At 39.1% G+C, this 14,118-nt stretch overlaps 1 protein-coding gene across 1 annotated transcript in view; it reads right to left on the bottom strand.

The window, feature by feature from the left end:
* Window positions 1-9,112, bottom strand: part of LOC136879003 (endothelial zinc finger protein induced by tumor necrosis factor alpha) — a 114,611-nt gene extending 105,499 nt beyond the window's left edge. The window contains exon 1 of the mRNA XM_068229014.1: window positions 8,986-9,112. The gene's annotated coding sequence lies outside the window, so the exon portion shown is untranslated. The remainder of the gene's footprint in view (window positions 1-8,985) is intronic.
* Window positions 9,113-14,118: the final 5,006 nt, after the last annotated feature.

The raw sequence follows: 14,118 nt of genomic DNA, 5'->3' as shown, positions 1-14,118 counted from the left end.
AATTCCAAATACAACTTAAATGTGCTTTAATTTACATCCACTCACTCGAATCACATTTAGGTGGTCCTAACTTCATCATTTGTAGATTTTTACGTCTTTTTAAACCAACGTGTACTATTAATTGAATGTACTTCGCGCGAACAGCATAGCACGATGTCGAGACCTCTAGCGGACATTCGTAAAAATACTTGCGACCCGCATTTCTATCGGTCCACTTTCCGGCCGCGTATATCTCGTAGGCAACGGTTGAGGCTTGAGGTCATATCAAATATAGTAGAGACAATACGCGACACTCACGGATTTAGCCTTGTTAAAATGGGAGACAATTAGACGGTGGCGCTAATAGTGACTTGACCTGAAAAGTCGCGCTAAATTCAAATATCAATGGAAATGCATATACGAAAATGAATAAATAAATTACGTCTGGAAAGAAAGTATTATTGAGATATTAACTTCGAAGTTGCTAAAGCAATTCTGGATAAAAGAATGAAGAATTATTAAAAATATTATTCAAACACTGACATTAGACATATAAACAAGATGTGAAATGGACTGCTGTGAAATGGCTTGATCTTTCATTCATGCATTACATTTTTTGGTTTAGCATTCCTGCCTGAAATTTTATGGTTAGATTTGTCTTTTTTCTCGTTTAGAAAACATTGTATAATCAAATTAAGACACTTGTCAATAAAAATATCGGCATATTTCTTACACACATGATGCAATGAATTAACATTTAGAAGCTGGACAATTTTCCTCTTAACATGAAGCCTACTACCAGAAAGAAAATATATAAAATCCCGGCTTTAATCTGAGAAGAGGAATAAAAGAAAGAACGGTATGAAAATGTTGCCGATAGTAAAATGAAATGTCGTATGGCTTTTTGTGCCGGGATATCCCAGGAAGGGTTCGGCTCGCCAGGTACAGGTCTTTCTGTTTGACACCCTTAGGTGACCTGCGCGTCGTGATGAGGATGAAATGATGATGAAGACAACACATACACCCAGCCCCCGTGCCATTGGAATTAACCAATTAAGGTTAAAATCCTCGACCCGGCCGGGAATCGAACCCGGGACCCTCTGAACCGAAGGCCAGTACCTTGACCGTTCAGCCAACGAGTCTTGCCGATAGTGATGATTTGACGAATATTTACGTACAATTAGAGTTAAATGTAACATACCCTTGGCTGTATAGTCGAGTATTTCTAAAGTCGCTGGCCTGGAAATGATCTGAACAAATCTTACGTCCCTTCTTTCTTGTACACCTTATCCAAATCACTTCTGTGACATTTCAAAACCCACAGATCACACCTACAACAACACATCGGTACTGAAGGTTAACTGCTGCACTATAGAATAAAATATGCGTATTACATTTTATGCCAGTTAAAATATGGGTCGAGCAGGTCAGAAGATCATGAAGTAGTATAAAATCTCTGTCACTGGAAGAATATATATGCAAGTACAATATTACTTACATGTTCTTTTCATGAGGGTAGCGAAAGAAAGACCGCGCACTCTTCTCTACTTCATAGTTACTGCAGCCAAACACAGCACATACCTTTCCCCTCATGTTGAGAGGAGATATCAAGGAATGACACACGCTACAATTTAATTATGAGAACTCACTGAAAACGCAAAAATAACACAAAAACTTCGCACACAAATACACGTGCTCTTATGATAGAATCAGTAGTTCTCAGGTCATTCCGCTTGAGAGAGCTCTAATAGCTGTCAGTAGTATAATAGGCGGATTCGGCCGCCACCTCCACCTCGGGCTCTCGGGAGAGGCCTCCACCTCCCGCGGGAAATTTGAATTTTGGCGGGAAATTTGAATTTTGGCGCGAGATTAGAATTTGCAAACAAAGCCACGTGCTTTTTGACAGCTGTCATCGACAACAACGCATCGCTAACCTCACTGCTGCCATCTTGACGGGCCTAAATCTCAGTGGTACCAACTTAACCTAACTAGCGCGAGATTTGAATCGGTAAACAAATCCACGTGTTTTTTGACAGCCACGTGCTTCTTGACAGACAACAACGCATCGCTAACCTCAGTACTGCCATCTTGACGGGCCTAAACCTCAGTGGTACCAACTTAACCTCACAAGCGCGAGATAAACAAATCCACGTGTTTTTTGACAGCCACGTGCTTTTTTGACAGCTGTCATCCGCCATCTTTAAACTACAGAGCACCGTGCTGCCCTCTTTATCGCAGTAGCTGCAAATTCGTCACCTGTCATCGGCAGTGCTGCCATCTTGGCGGGCCTAAACCTTAGTGCTACCAACTTAACCTCACTAGCGCGAGATAAACAAATCCACGTGCTTTTTTGACAGCTGCCATCCGCCATCTTTAATCTATAGAGCACAGTGCTGCCCTCTTTAGCTACTTACCTTTGAAATGTGGTGGCGGATAATTTGAAAAATGCTTTTTGACAGCAGCCATCTTTGAGCACCATGCTGCACTCTTTAGCTAGATACCTTTGAAATGTGGTGGCGGCAAATTCCACGTGCTTTACACACCTATGTGCATTTATGACAGCTGTCATCCGCCAAGTTGTCGTCCGCCATCTTTAATCCAGAGAGCACCGTGCTGCCCTCTATGTGGTGGTGGCAAATTCCACGTGCCTTTGTTTGAAAACAAATCCACGTGCTTTGTTTTGACAGCTGTCATCCGCCATCTTTAATCAAGAGAGCACCGTGCTGCACTCTTTAGCTACTTACCTTTGAAATGTGGCGACGGTGAAGTCCACGTGCTCTTGTTTGGAAACAAATCTACTCGCTTTTTTGACAGCTGTTATCCGCCATCCTTAATCAACAGAGCATCGTGCTGCCCTCTTTAGCTAATTACCGTTGAGGCGGGCAATTTAAAAAATTCTGTTTGACAAGCTGCCATCTTTAATCTACAGAGCACCGTGCTGCTACTTTGCGGGCAGTTTCTACGTAACAGCTGTCATCCACCATCTTGCATCGCTAACCTTAGTGCTGCCCTCTTTAGCTACTTATCTTTGAGGCGGACAATTTGAAACATGCTATTTGACAGCAGCTATCTTTGAGCACCGTGCTGCCTTCTTTAGCTACATACCTTTGAAATGCGGTGGCGGACAATTTGAAAAATTATATTTGACAAGTTGTCATCTTTAATCAACAAAGCATCGTGCCGCACTCTTTAGGTACATACATTTAACATATGGTAGTGGATAATTTTGAAAAATTCCGTCAGCTGATATCTGCCATCTTGCATCGCTTACCTCAGTGCTGCTATCTTTACGGTACTAAACCTTATCGTGGTGGCGGTGGTGGGAAATATAAAATCTACATGCTTTTTTGACAGCTGATATCCGCCATCTTTAATCATGAGAGAACCGTGCTGGCATATTGCGGGTAATTCCGTCTACTGTCATCTGCCATCTTTAATCAACAAAGCATCGTACTGCTATCTTTAGCTACACACATTTAACATGTGGTGGCGGATAATTTGAAAAAACTTCCGTTAGCTATCATCCGCCATCTTTATTCAACAGAGCATCGTGCTGCTATCTCTAGCTACATACATTTAACATGTGGTGGCGGCAATTTGAAATTCTATCTAGATGCCATCTTTAATCAACAGAGCACTGTGCTGCTATCCCTTTGAATTGTGGTGACGGATAATTTGAAATTCCGTTAGCTATCATCATTAAACATTAGTGCATTCGCTAACCTAACCTCTCATCTACTATCTTGAAGGAGACTATACGACACCTCCTCTACCTCCTGCTCTTCCTGCTCCTCCTCCCCTACCACCTCTGCCTCCTCCTCCTCCTCCTCTGTCAAGGCATAGCTTTATCGAACACGCATCGCGAAGGCAAGAGTGTGCAGCGATAAAATTATTATGCATGTTTAGACTTGCGGATTACGAAAGAAACATAACAAGTCTAAAATCGATGTTGTTATCTTCAACCTGTGATTAGAACATTGATTGATGTGTTCAGATCACTAAACAAGTGATCAAGACTAGAATCGAACACGGTACTCGATACAACATGTGTTTAGAATATGCCAGGGGATACCTTTGTTCTAAGAAAATCAGATTGAAACATAACAAGACTAGAATCGATGCCGTTAACTTCAACATGTGACTAGAACATTGATTGATGCGTTCAGATCACCAAACAAGTGATCAAGGCTAGAATCGAACACGGTACTCGATACAACATGCCAGGGGATACCTTTGTTCTAAGAAAATCAGCGAATGCACTAATGTTTAATGATGATAGCTAACGGAATTTCAAATTATCCGTCACCACAATTCAAAGGGATAGCAGCACAGTGCTCTGTTGATTGAAGATGGCATCTAGATAGAATTTCAAATTGCCGCCACCACATGTTAAATGTATGTAGCTAGAGATAGCAGCACGATGCTCTGTTGAATAAAGATGGCGGATGATAGCTAACGGAAGGTTTTTTCAAATTATCCGCCACCACATGTTAAATGTATGTAGCTAAAGATAGCAGTATTTTGTATTTGTATTTATTAATGAACATAACAGGCGTTCAGCCCCGAATACATGTTCACAATAATAATAAATAAATAAATAACTAATAAAATTAATAAACGTAGTCCAACCTAAGCCACCACTCTCCACCACTACAAAATAAAATGAAATGAACAATAAAACAAAAAGACCTAACGCCACGGTTCTATACCAGAACCAGCTCCATCAACACCAGTTTACAACAACTCACGAATAAAAATAAAAGAAAAGATAAGGCTAAGGAAAACAACTATCCCATTTCCTATTGCTGGTCCCAAACTATCTTACCTCCTCAGCCTGTTCTATGTTTACATTCTACTGTTGGTGTTGCAACTTTCTGCGTGTTATCGCTCACACGTACCCAACCTTCTTGCTTCAGCATTTTCATCACCTCTATTGTTCCCTGACCTACTCCAAAATAAGCTACAACAGCAACATTACACGATTGCATACCAAACCAGCCATAACACTAACATCATTCAATCTTTCAGATTCCACCTCCTATAGTAAAAGGCTAAATAATAACAACAATATTCCGTCATTGCATTCCAATCCATCATACCACAGCTTTTACCAATCCGCGTTAACATTGCCTCATTTCATTTCATTCCGCCATAACACTCCATAATATAATTACCTCTCCATCTCCAAAAATTTCGGCAATGAATAACAGATACCAATCACGCATATACCAACACCTCTCCAACATCATATTTCTTCATCCTCTCAATACAAACAAACCAAAATTTACAAAATGATAATAAAATCACCTCTCTCCAGCTCCAAAAAATTCAATACTCATACCAGACACCAATACAATAATACCACCTCCCAATTCCCACGAATTCAGCCGCAAATAAAGCATCTCAATACCAAACCATACATCACCTAATCATAAATACTAAGCCTTCAATATTTCCACCACCACATTTCAGCAATACAACACCAACTCCACATCATATACCACCTCTACTTATATCACCACTTCTCCCACACCACATTCCAACGATATAACACTTCATAAATTAATCATAACACATAATCATAAATACCAAGCCCTCAATATTTTCCGACACCCCATTTCAGCAATACAACACCAACTCGACCTCTTATACCACCTCTACTTCTTCTACCATTACACTCACCTTCTGCCATCCGCCATCTTATACCACCACTTCTCCAACACCACATTTCAACCCTACAACATATCATAACTTATACATCACTTCTCCATCACAACATTTCACCCTCCACAGATAAATAACACATAATCATAAATACCAAGCCCTCAATATTTTCCAACACAAAGATAGCAGTACGATGCTTTGTTGATTAAAGGTGGCAGATGACAGTAGACGGAATTACCCGCAAGATACCAGCACGGTTCTCTCATGATTAAAGATGGCGGATGTCAGCTGTCAAAAAAAGCATGTAGATTTTAAATTTCCCACCACCGCCACCACGATAAGGTTTAGTACCGTTAAGATAGCAGCACTGAGGTAAGCGATGCAAGATGGCAGATATCAGCTGACGGAATTTTTCAAAATTATCCACTACCACATGTTAAATGTATGTACCTAAAGAGTGCGGCACGATGCTTTGTTGATTAAAGATGATAACTTGTCAAATATAATTTTTCAAATTGTCCGCCACCGCATTTCAAAGGTATGTAGCTAAAGAGGGCAGCACGGTGCTCAAAGATAGCTGCTGTCAAATAGCATGTTTCAAATTGTCCGCCTCAAAGGTAAGTAGCTAAAGAGGGCAGCACTAAGGTTAGCGATGCAAGATGGTGGATGACAGCTGTTACGTAGAAACTGCCCGCAAAGTAGCAGCACGCTGCTCTGTAGATTAAAGATGGCAGCTTGTCAAATAGAATGTTTTTAAATTGCCCGCCTCAACGGTAATTAGCTAAAGAGGGCAGCACGATGCTCTGTTGATTAAGGATGGCGGATAACAGCTGTCAAAAAAGCGAGTAGATTTGTTTCCAAACAAGAGCACGTGGACTTCACCGTCGCCACATTTCAAAGGTAAGTAGCTAAAGAGTGCAGCACGGTGCTCTCTTGATTAAAGATGGCGGATGACAGCTGTCAAAACAAAGCACGTGGATTTGTTTTCAAACAAGAGCACGTGGAATTTGCCACCACCACATAGAGGGCAGCACGGTGCTCTCTAGATTAAAGACGGCGGACAACAGCTTGGCGGATGCCAGCTGTCAGAAATGCACATAGGTTTGTAAAGCACGTGGAATTTGCGGCCACCACATTTCAGAGGTATCTAGCTAAAGAGTGCAGCATGGTGCTCAAAGATGGCTGCTGTCAAAAAGCATTTTTCAAATTATCCGCCACCACATTTCAAAGGTAAGTAGCTAAAGAGGGCAGCACTGTGCTCTATAGATTAAAGATGGCGGATGGCAGCTGTCAAAAAAGCACGTGGATTTGTTTATCTCGCACTAGTGAGGTTAAGTTGGTAGCACTAAGGTTTAGGCCCGCCGAGATGGCAGCACTGCCGATGACAGGTGACGAATTTGCAGCTACTGCGATAAAGAGGGCAGCACGGTGCTCTGTAGTTTAAAGATGACGGATGACAGCTGTCAAAAAAGCACGTGGCTGTCAAAAAACACGTGGATTTGTTTATCTCGCGCTTGTGAGTTTAAGTTGGTACCCCTGAGGTTTAGGCCCGTCAAGATGGCAGTACTGAGGTTAGCGATGCGTTGTTGTCTATCAAAAAGCACATGGCTGTCAAAAACACGTGGATTTGTTTACCGATTCAAATCTCGCGCTAGTTAGTTTAAGTTGGTACCACTGAGATTTAGGCCCGTCAAGATGGCAGCAGTGAGGTTAGCGATGCGTTGTTGTCGATGACAGCTGTCAAAAAGCACGTGGCTTTGTTTACAAATTCAAATCTCGCGCCACAATTCAAATTTCCCGCCAAAATTCAAATTTCCCGCGGGAGGTGGAGGCCTCTCCCGAGAGCCCGAGGTGGAGGTGGCGGCCGAATCCGCCTATTATACTACTGCTGTCCCTCGATATCTCTCTGAGTGTCGCATATTGTGTCTACTGTATTCTTTTTCAAAATATATTGGCAGTTCGCAGTAGCAAAACACATACGGAAATGTTCAAATCTATTTCGAAAGTTATTTTCACTTTTATTACTGTTTTCATAGTTTTTGATAAGTGCGGAAAGGAATAATGTCTAACAATTTCGCAGTTATATTGCACTGACAATAGATGCACCATCCATGCTTGGGATCTCTGTGAAGCTCTAACTACTAGTCTTCTAAAGTTTAATTATTTGAACACACTTTACGAAATATCTGACTGTACTCTTTAACATTTTCTTTCGGCATATTGTTATAAAAAAAGAACCTGATGTCAAAAGAAACACGACACTACCCGGATCATCAAGAGTACAGTGAAAGATTGCAACAAATTCTGACTGAGGCTAGGCCCACAGAACAGTAGGCCAGAGCAAGACAGACTCCAGTCCTCAGACCAAGACCGACTCCAATCCTCAGACCTCAGTGCTACTCTCGATCTTCAAAGATGGCGAACCGAGTAGCCGGAACTGTTGGAAATGTGGGTTTGTTTTAGTTTGTTGTTATCGTATGTAGTCTGCGTAATTTTATGAAAGTTGACGACAAATGTTAGTTTCTTTGTATAATATAAGTGTGCGAGTGTATTTATATAAGTCAGTGAACACATACGATCTGTAATTATACGCAGTAATGTGAGAATATGCATGTTTTGATCGTGTATTTTGCGCATTAAAGAACATGAGTGCACTAGGTGGACCAGGTTTTAGAACATTAGAATAGAAATCGATTAGGAATATACATCGTGATTTTTTGAAGTCCATGGCAAAACCGTAGCGTGCATACATCATTTTGAGAATAAGTCTAAGGTTAGGGGGAGCCATTTCTCTACTTCCAAACTATTCGTGTTCCTCGAAAAATATTAACTTGGATAGAATATTGTTGTTATTCCGTCAGTGTCCATGTGCTTCAAAGTGTCTAGTGATTTAAATGCAACTGTGTTTTACACTAATCTGTGCTTTGCCTGCGGAAATGTTTGGCTGGATCTTGGAGTATAACAAAACTCGTAAGTGTGACAGATGGAGCAATCTGTATACTGTTACACAAAATAAATGGCGACTTAGAGGGATTAGCTGGGTTTGCAATGTAAGGTTTTACACTACCAACACCTTCCGATTCATGCTGTGGTTCTCTGTTATCAAGCAGACTGCGCCGAACTGAAGCTCTTCCATGTGGTCAAATATCAATATTTAGTCAATAGAGTTTTTGCACTCATGTTCTTTAATGGGTGAAAACCTATTATATCTTTAGTATCTGAACGTTTCATTACTAAGGTTACTATCATTGTGTGAAGTGCTGTTATGCCATATGTCAACATTATATTAATATTACCTGGCCCGTTCATTGGGTTAACATATTCATTTCGGGTGTACTTAACCTGAGTGACTCAGACGTTTAAGGCGCTGGCCTTCTGATCCCAAGTTGGCAGATTCGAACCTGGCTCAGTCCGGTGGGATTTGAAGGTGCTCAAATACGCCAGCCTCGTGTCGGTAGATTTACTGGCACGTAAAGGAAGTACTGCAGGACTACATTTCGGCATTTCGACGTTTCTGAAACCCAAAAGAAAAGTAGTTAGTGGAACGTAAAGGCAATAACATTATAATTTGGGGCGTACTTCCCATTCATTGGGTGCTGAATTTAAGAAATTGTCCTCCACTTCAAAACTAAGGCAACAAGTTATGTTTCACAGTTCTCATGAGAGCGAATAAATCGAGGAATTTCGCACTTTAATTTGTTTTGAAACATTCACAATGATGTTAGAAATATCATTTTAACAGTTTTATCATGTATTTTCATCTATCCGGTGAAGTGATATCTCAGAGCGTTATTTAACGAATTGAAATGTCTAAATAATCAGCTTGTTTGTCTCTTTTCCAGTAGAATATATGTGATTCTTGTTGGCGAAGCGTTTTCATACGTGTAAAAGTGATTTTCCCTATGATGTTACATTTATCATATTAAATTACCGCCTCTTATATAATATGTATGTGATATTTTCGTGTTAGCCGATACCAGCAATCCAGCTACTTCGGCCGCCATGTTTTTTTAATATTACGGTCTGAGAATTGGAGTCGGTCTTGCTCAGACCTTAATGCTACTCTCGATCGTTCAAAGATGGCGAATCTAGTAGCCGGAATTGTTGGAAATCTGAGTTTGTTTTGGTTTGTTGTTATCGTATGTAGTCTGTGTAATTTTATGAAAGTTGACGACAAATGTTAGTTTCTTTGTATAATATAAGTGTGCGAGTGTATTTATATGAGTCAGTGGACACATACGATCTGTAATTATACGCAGTAATGTGAGAATATGCTTGTTTTGATCGTGTTTTTGCCCATTAAAGAACATGAGTGCACTAGGTGGACCAGGTTTTAGTCTAACTATGGCAATGCCTCTCATACAACTATCCTTAAGTTTCCTACGGAATGGAACATTAGAAGATAAATCGATTAGGAATATACATCGTAATTATTTTGAAGTCCATGACAAAACTGTAGCGTACATACATCATTTTGAGAATAAGTCTGAGGTTAGGGAAGCCATTTCTCTACTTCCAAACTATTCGTGTTCCTCGAAAAGTATTAATTTAGATAGAATATAATTGATATTGTGTTATTCCGTCAGTGTCTGTGTGCTTCAAAGTGTCGAGTGATTTAGATGCAAGTTTATTTTAAATAAGCTGTGCTTATCCTGCGGTAATGTTTGGCTGGATTTTGGAGTATAATAGAACTTATAAGTGTAACAGTTGGAGCAATCTGTATACTGTTACACAGAAGAAATAGTGACGTAGAGGGATTAGCTGGGTTTGTAACGTAGGATTTTACACTACCAACACCTTCCGATTCATGCTGTGGTTATCTGTTATCAAGCAGACTGCGCCGAACGGAAGCTCGTGCATGTGGTTAAATATCAATGTTTAGTCAACAGAGTTTTGAACTCATGTTCTTTAATGGGTAAAAACCTATTATATCTTTAGTATCTGAACGTTTCATTACTAAGGTTACTATCATTGTGTGAAGTGCTGTTATGCCATATGTCAACATTATGTTAACATTACCAGGGCCGTTCATTGGGTTAACATAATCATTTTGGGTGTACTTGGGCTGCGTGACTCAGACCGTTAAGGCGCTGGCCTTCTGACCCCAAGTTGGCAGATTATATCCTGGCTCATCCGGTGGCATTTGAAGGCGCTCAAATACGTCAGCCTCGTGTCGGTAGATTTACTGGCATGTAAAAGAATTACTGCAGGACTAAGTTTCGGCAATTCGACGTCTCCGAAAACCGTAACAAATATAGCTAGTGGAACGTAAAGCCAATAACATTATTATTTCGGGTGTACTTCCTATTCGTTGGGTGCTGAATTTAAGAAATTGTCCACCACTTCAAAACTAAGGCAACAAATTGTGTTTCACAGTTCTCATGAGAGCGAATAAATCGAGGAATTTCGTACCTTAATTTATTTTTAAACATTCAAAATGATGTTAGAAGTATCATTTTAACAGTTTTATAATGTATTTTCATCTGTCCAGCGAAGTGAAATCTAAGAGCGTTATTTAACGAATTGAAATGTCTAAATAATCAGCTTGTTTTTCTCTTTTCTTGTAGAATATATGTGATTCTTGTTGGCGAAGCGTTTTCATACGTGTAAAAGTGATTTTCCCTATGATGTTACATTTATCATGTTATTTTACTGCCGTTTATATAATATGTATGCGATTTTTTCGTGTTAGCCAATACCAGCAATTCGGCTATTTCGGTCGCCTTTTTTTAATATTACGGTCTGAGGATTGGAGTCGGTCATGGCCAGAGCTGGACTAGAAAACGAGTAGTATAGTATGCAGCATAAGTTCAAGACAATAGAAATAAGTAGACTATTATAAATTATAACGTACCCAGTTAATTCTATATTGTTTCTCCTGGTGATGAAAGGTGATATTGTTACCGCTGAAAATCGTTAATATAAGTTTGAAAATCCGTCAAAAATCCTCTGTCCGCTAAATGGAAAATTTCTCCGCTATTCCATTTAAATAACCGCTAAATTTAGTGGAAAATCCGCTGAGCTGGCAACACTGCTAGTAGGTTTGTTCCAACATATTTCGGAACTGGTTCGGAACAGTTCCAAACTGATGAAAGCGGTTCATGGTCCAGAGCGAGAACTAGACGTTCTGGACATGCGCACTAAAATCTGCCTAACTCCTGAAGAATTATCGAGAAACTAAAGTATTTGCCGCAAGTTAACGCTACATGTCTGAGATTTAGGAAAGTGATCAAAATGAGTGATGTGACAGTGACTTTTTGAGAAGAGCTCAAGTGATGCGTTAGAGATGAACATACTGAGAATAAAGAATGAAAACTATTTTTATAACTAATTAACTAAGCTTTATAATTAGATTAGGCCTATAAGACTGAATGTTTTATCTGGATACTACGTTTTTCACGATATTGTAGTCCTTTTGAAAACATACTATCAGTAACAGTAGCGGCGATTAAGAGGGGCAACCCCCACTTTGTGCAGAAAACCTTACACTTACATTACATTTTAGCCACCTGAGGCTTGGAATTATAAAATAATAAGCAATTTTACAACCCCTGTTGTATTATCAGGCAATTCTTTCATTTAATTACTTTAATTATTAACAAAATTATCAGAGAAAATAAGCTCAATGTATCGTTCGTCGTGGCTAACCGATCTGCTTAGAACTACAGCAAGTATCGGAGAATCGCGCAGCAGCGTATACCATGTGCTGTGAGGAATGGTAGCAGGGGTATATTTTTTGCCAAGAGCATGGACAATGAGGGAGGATTCACTCGCTTACCGCGCACATTCGTCAGTCTAGTAGTCTTTTCGTGTCTGTTAGTTTCTTAGTGTGTAGTCAAATACTAAATGATTTTAATTCTATGATGATGATGATGATGATGATGCTTGTTTAAAGGGGCCTAACTTCGAGGTCATCGGTCCGATTTTAATTATATAATCACTCCGTAAGTCTATTTCATTGTAATACGCGTGTAACATTGTTCCTTTGGTGAAAGTTGTATTGTATAGTGCTGAATTAAAATCTCAAGAATTTATTATTACCCCACTTAAGCTGGTAAATTGTCAACCTTTACCTCTCTGTCGAAATTCGCTCGGAGAACAACAGAAAATTTACAATTTTGCAGCTTCTTTTTTTTAGTTTTGATGTATATACTGCCCCCATCATGCCGGGCTCAGCTCGGCCGGTGAGCGAAAGTCTCAAGGGTAGACCGTTCGCTAATCGGCTGGGCAGATAATTTTAAAGGCAGGGATAGATTAAGGACTAGCGACAAATAAAGGGACATTAAAAATAGGTTTTATACATTTGTTAAAACTACCACTCTTCCAATTAACAACAAAATTTTACAAAATCTAGGTAATGTTCACGTTAATTCTTCTCTTCGTGCTTTCATCTACAAGGAATTTTGGTCAAATTAAAAGTCAGCAGATATTCGTGTCTGCAACGATAATAATGAATATTAGTTTACTTTTAACTTGATTATAAAATAAAAATCATATCTGTGACCACTTCCTCAGATAATGACAATTAAATTATTTGAAACTCAAAAATATTCCTTCTGGATCTCGTCTAATTCTACTAGAAAATGATAATTTTTTCTCTCTTATTAAAAACACTGAAAAATTTTTAATTCATGAAATTTTTGTAGATAAGTCTTCCTTGGACTTTCATTTTATCAATTAACTCCTTTTTATAATTATTTTCAGACTAATCTCTCCATGATTAATTTATATTTAACGTCATGTCAATCTGAACGTTATTCATTTTTACACGATAAATGACTGTGCAATATTTACAAATTTGATCTCGTGACAGCGACCCACTGACATAGCTTTTACTTATGCATATTCTTTTAGTAGATAAGATCCTAATTCACCTTAAAATGCATTAAAATCTACTAAAGTTTCATATTCCGTCAAATAACGAACACGCAAAAATGATATAAAACGGCCAAAAATTGACGCGCACAGTGGGGAACATCATCATAAAAACAGTCACGAAAAATCACCAAATACAGAATATGATCAAATTACACATCACACATTCACACACAGGTACACGACAATATTATACAATATTTACACGAACACTACCCCTTTGATTATTAATTTTTAGATTTAATCTATATCAGGGAAATTATTCTCAAGATGACGATATCATGAAAGGTTCCATGTGTCGACTTGGGATGTGATAGAGTTGAGGTTATCACTTTTATGCAGAAATTAATTATACAACGATGTTCAAAGGAATATTCTGAACAGAAATCATCCGAAATGATCAAGTAAAAATACCTGTAGCACTGGTCAAAACATTACAATACGCGCTTACGGTACATGAGTTGCGGCATTTATTTTTATTCTCCTACTATATCGTGGCTGTCAATTAATCTGCGCTCAAGCTTGAAGAAATTATGTCCAACAACATCCTTTCTTCTCAAAAATGACTCTAATGGATGCATAAATTATTACTGAAAATAT

The sequence above is a fragment of the Anabrus simplex genome, chromosome 8 (assembly GCF_040414725.1).
Source record: "Anabrus simplex isolate iqAnaSimp1 chromosome 8, ASM4041472v1, whole genome shotgun sequence".
Classification (NCBI taxonomy): Eukaryota; Metazoa; Arthropoda; class Insecta; order Orthoptera; family Tettigoniidae; genus Anabrus; species Anabrus simplex.
This window is presented reverse-complemented; position numbering and strand designations above follow the sequence as displayed.